Genomic DNA, 6,000 nt, shown 5'->3' on the forward strand with positions numbered 1-6,000 from the left:
CAACTACTTTACATTTGATGATGCATTCTACATACAAATTAGAGGAATGGCCATGGGGGCAGCATGTGCCCCCACATATGCCAACCTCTTTTTAGGGATGGTGGGAGTGGGAACATGTTTTTCATGAACGCAATGATAACCAGACTAAAAATATTGCAATGTGGCTCAGATACATTGATGATGTTTTTATGATATGGGAAGGAGATGTGGAATCCCTTAAATACTTCATTGATGATCTTCATAGGAATAATCTCAACTTAAGATTCACATATGAGGTCAGTAAAGAAAATATCTCGTTTATGGACCTGATGATCTACAAAAATGAAAAAAACATGCTACAACTATTTAGAAAATAATCTGCCACCAACAGTTTGTTACACTTATCTAGCTCCCATTTTTCACATAAAGTGATAAACATGCTGAAAGGGGAATACCTCAGACTTAGGAGAAACTGCTCCAATGATGACACCTACAGAAAAATGGGTGATGAATTCTTCAGGAGATTAAAAGATCGAGGATATAGTGGCAGGCTAATCAAAAAAGCAAGATCAGAAGTAGACAAAAAACCGCGAGACTCCTTAATCTTTAAAAAAAAATAAAGAAAAGAATAAGAATATAATAAACAAAATTTGATTTGTGGGAGATTTCTGCACAGAGTGGAGACAGATTAGATCAATTATACAAAGACACTAGCCCATAATATTAACGGATCCGGACCTCTCTGAAAAATCAAAAGAAAGCCTCAATGAGCTGGAAAAGGTCCCCCAATTTACAAGATGAATTAGTACAGAGCCACTATACTAGGACATTACCAAAGAAACCACTGAGAACAGGGACATATCCCTGTGGAGAATGTAAAGCCTGCAAACATATGATTAAGACAAAAGTGGTCATGGATAAATATGGAGATTCAATTAAAATCAAAGAATTTATCAATTGCAAGGCAATTAATTTAGTATATTGCATAACATGTTCATGTAATATCAAATATATCGGCATGACATCAAGAATGTTGAAACAAAGAGCTCTGGAACATATCGGCTTAATTTGCAATGCAGCCAAGGATCTCCTAAGGTTTAAGCAATTAACAACAGTTGCTAGACACTTCCATTTCGAACACAAAGATACCTATGAAGATCTACGTATCTTTGACTAGGAAAGAATACATCTGGGAACAAGAGGTGGGGATATAATGAAGGAACTCCTGAAAAAAGAGAGTATGTGGACTTTCAAATTAGGAGCTTTATCCCCAGGAGGACTTAATGAACATAAACTACAGTGTCTTTTTACCAAACTAATTCTATCCAACCTAAAAAACTTTTTCATAATTAAGAACTACTGTTACTTATCCAAATCCATTTTTCGTTATCAGATATAATTGTGCTAGGATCTATTAAAGTTTTTTCCATGTACATGTGTGCATATATGTCCGTGTACACGGTAATTACATGTAGACACACATATGTTCATATGTATGTGTTTGTACATTCTTTCTTTTCACTTACTAGCTGAGTACCTTACATTGTCAATACACACCTATAGGACATATATTTCTTCTTAATCTTTTTATCATTTATACTAACACTGTAGAATTTAAAATTTCATCACATACTCACTATTTTCACTTAATAATTTGTATATTTATTTATATCTGCACCACACTCTTAATTTCTTCTCTATAGCTCACATAATCACAAAACATGCACATATAAAATTCAAATATGTATATATATATTTTTTATATTTAATTCTCTCACATATCACCACATATGTTATAACCCTTTTTATGAATACATACACATATCTATACAGTAGTACTATTTTTATCACCTATGTGACATATGTGCTCACCATTGATAATACAAGATATCTCTCACATGATATATAACAATATATATTGGCAACTTAAGATGGCCACCATTGTCCTATATTTATTATTAATATTTTATTCTCATACCCATTTTCTATTTACTTTTTATTTTTATTTTTCCATATACTAATTTTACATAAACTAGATGATATGACTTATTTGCGGTTTATAATAATCATGGCACATGTGTAAATATGAGTGGATGTGTATGTGTGTAACATATATATAGGTATGCATATAGATATGCCCTGTATAAGATGTCTCCTAAAAACTAGTAGCATGCTTGGAAAAGTTGAATACTAACAAAATATATGAATCAGGATCTTATCTTTGTCCATTAGAAAACCATGATATTTCCTAATTGGAGATTGAAACTGTCAGTCATGAGATCTATTATATAATAGGCTCTGGACAGCTAGACTATATGATTGGAATCATGAGCTGTCAATCAGGCAAGTGCAGCCTGCAATTGGTTGCACATGAGAATATAGCCTGGGATCTAGGCAATGCGCAGGAGCCTGTGTGTGATCAAGCCCAGCAGAGGGTGAAACGCGTGTCATACGTCACTTCTGGGTACTCATGGTGCGCACACGAGTCCCAGCATCAGGCACTCATCAACACAGGAACCAGACCAGAGATCAGCCCACCACAGCATTACATTTCTGTGCAGGTACACAATCTTCTTTCAACACTCTCTCATCAGGTTGTGCACCTCCCTTACCTCACTGCAATGTTTTTCAACAACAGGGTGGTGGTTGGTAGTGGGTCTTGACAGCAGAAGTGTCTCTATACTTTCTATGTGTCTGCGATACCAGCTGCTCTCTCACCTCCCATTCCCTGGACTAGTATCCACACGGGATAGCAGCAGAAGTAGTTAGGTCATAGGTGCCAGACATTCCTTCTCCATTTAAAGTGCTTACCAACACTTATTTATACCTAAATACTCAGGAAACTATTCAGAGGTCTATTATGTGTATAGAATTTGCATTTAAAGGCATATTGATTAATGATAACATCAAGACCAGAAAACCTGGCACTGCTTAAAACTGCAAAAATCTGAGACACAGCTTTTTACCACAGATAGATGCTTAAGAGACCATTAGGAGTTTTTGGTTAATATGTACAAAATCTGCACTTAAAGATACAGCGATTATTTATCAAGACCAGAAAATCTGGTACTGCTATAAACTGCAGGCTTATTAAATCTGTGAGACAGTGTGCTACTATAGATAAATGCCTACATGACCATCAAGAGTGTTGTTAATATGTTTGGAATCTGCATTTAAAGGTATAGCGACCACTGAAATTGCTGAAACCAGAAAACCTGGCATTGCAAGCATATATGTTCTTTTTTGTTACCTGTGAGTACTGTGTTGTACTTTATACATTATAACTTTATTATTTGTGCCTAATTAATATTATATCTACACCTGCATTTGAGCAGTGTGGCTAATTAATATTTTCACCAAACTATTAAGGATTGCTTCTTTGGGATAGCTTCCCATTATTACTATATAAGAAGCAATCATATCTTATTGTTCCTTTAAAAGGACGAGAAGCTCTTTCTCATAAATAATTTTTTCTGTGTTTTTTTTCTGTGTGTTTTTTTTCTGTGTTTTCTCTATGTGTGTCTTTTATACCTGTATGTATAAATTTTTAATGCATATCTATTAAATATAATTATTTTAACGTTATAAGAGTGCCCCCAAGAGGATCTTTTCTCTGATGTAAACAGCAAGTTTTGATCATATTGTCCCCAACAACCTCCCTGAGCACAAAATAAACATCTGTTTACAGTGTGTACTATTTAGCACCTCCACAAGCAAGGCCACTGCATTTTTATTAGATGTATAAAAAAATACACAGTGTATATAGGCTGAATCAATATTCCATCAGCATGTGGAACAAAATGGCTGCCCTCACTGTGTGTTAGCAACAGGTGCTCTGCAGATATCACTCAGGTGATCAGGTTTTAGGTGGTTGGTTCACCTAGGATTTGACACAAGTGAACTTCAGTGAGCCTACTCCCATATAAGCCCCAAGCATTTCTGTGCAATGGTGCCTACATTGCATAATATCTTCTGACAAACTCTCCATGCTCAAATAGTGAACCTTCTCCAGATCAAAGAGGTCTTTCAGGAACTACATTGATCCTCCCCCATAATTTTTTCAGAATCAAAGAATTAAAATAAATTTACAAACTAATCAATTCTTTTTTCCTTTTTCTGCCTTCAACTACTCCATAAACATATTCCATCTACCTCAAGCCGCTGACCTAGTTCTTGATCAATGAAAACATTTTTGGTTTCTCTATGGGGTTGTATAGTTTATTAAACTGCCATCCTGTCTGCCACTGCAGTGCCACTCTTTTTCCTTGATGTACCATGTTGGAAGCTGAACTGCTACATGTTAGTGCCGCCCACTGCTGTCACTTAGCTTAGTCAGTCAGCTAGCTCGGTGCAACCTTTTGGCCTAAACTGGATGAAAACAATATTGTGAGCTGTGAGGTGGTCAAAATTGTCTCTAAATGAGTGGAAATTAATGTTATTGAGGTTAATAATACTGTAGGAAGAAAAAAAGCCCAGATTATGTGATTTTAAAAGTTTTTATCAATTTAAATAAAACATCCAAAACACGTGAGGGTGGTTTTGCAAAATAAAACTCGGAAGTTAATCCAGATCCAAAACTCAGGGGTCAGCGCACAACAGTACTTATAACCAGTGCAGGGAAATAACACTGATTAACCCAATTGAGTATATATATCTCTGATTTCTTTTTTTCCCCCCAAGTATATAACAGCTTCATAATGGGGGTAAGGTGTAATCAGGGAGATTGCTGGACTCTTCAGGGAGTCAGGGAGATGGCTGCTATTTCAAGGTGTCTCCCTGACAATCAGGGAAAGTTAGCAAGTATGCATAAATTATAATGAACCAAATAGTTATTAAACGGTGTTTTTTAAAATATAATTTGTGCAAATATTAGAGTTACCACTAGATGGAGTACAGATACCATTGTAAAATAGCAGAAATTCAATTTTCTGGGTAAGATGATACTGTATAATAGATTACTGTAGATTAATTTTCGCCAATTAAAACTGTGTACATGTCTCAAGTTATTGAACAATGAATGTGACAAATGACTCAAGTGGAGTTTAGTAAAATAATATTTGACAGTGCAGTGAAACCTTACAGATGGTATGTTTATTTTTATTTCTTTAATATTGTCTATTTAAAGTGTACAGTACCTCTACCTGTATATTACGCAGAGATATTATTTATTAATTTGCATTATTCATTGGAATTGCACATGAAGACTGCCTGCCTTTGGCATAATGTGGCTCTCGGGTGTGCTGCTGACTAACTTTGGTTTAATCTTTTGTCTGGCATGGTTACATGAGCTATGACCACAGGCAGGTGGGCTCTGCTTCTCTCCTAGCATATTAAGGGCCTGATTCAGAGCCGTTCGCTATTTGCGGTCGTTCGTTCAAAAACAAGGGGTGGCTATTCAAATGATCCGTTCACAAATTGCAGTCTGTTCACACCTCTAAGTCTGAACGAGCGAGCAAAACATACGCTCGTTTATTTGATAAAAACGCCCCCTGGCCGCTCGCACCATACGTCATGTCCGCTATTTATTAGATTAATCGAGTACATCGTACAGCGTATGAACTGCTCGCTATTCTTGTGGTTGGTTTTTTCAACCGCTATTTTGCGAGCAGTTCTGAGTTAAAAAAAACCAAGTGACGTGGTCAATGACGCTGCTGTATTAATTATGCACTCCCTTAAAACGCCCGTTTTGACCTTTAAGCACGCCTGCGTTCGAATTCCACTCCCCCGTTTTCAAGCACCTTCCCTGTTACCACCCACATACACCTCATTCTGTCACTCAAAATAGCAGGCACTCGCTATATAGCGTACAAACGATTTTCGGCCGCACTGACTGGTTCGCGCATGCGTACTAAAAACCGTACGCATGCGCAGATGTGCGAACATCGCTCGGAACGAGCGTACGGCCGCTAGCGAGCGGCTCTGAATGAGGGCCTAAGTCCCCAGCAAGACTCCGTTGTCATCTTGTATGAGAGAAAATCACATCCTCTTTAGTGAAGGGCTAGACTGTAATGTTGGTGGTCT

Source organism: Taudactylus pleione, unplaced genomic scaffold (assembly GCF_031769625.1).
Source record: "Taudactylus pleione unplaced genomic scaffold, aTauple2 ptg000313l, whole genome shotgun sequence".
NCBI lineage: Eukaryota > Metazoa > Chordata > Amphibia > Anura > Myobatrachidae > Taudactylus > Taudactylus pleione.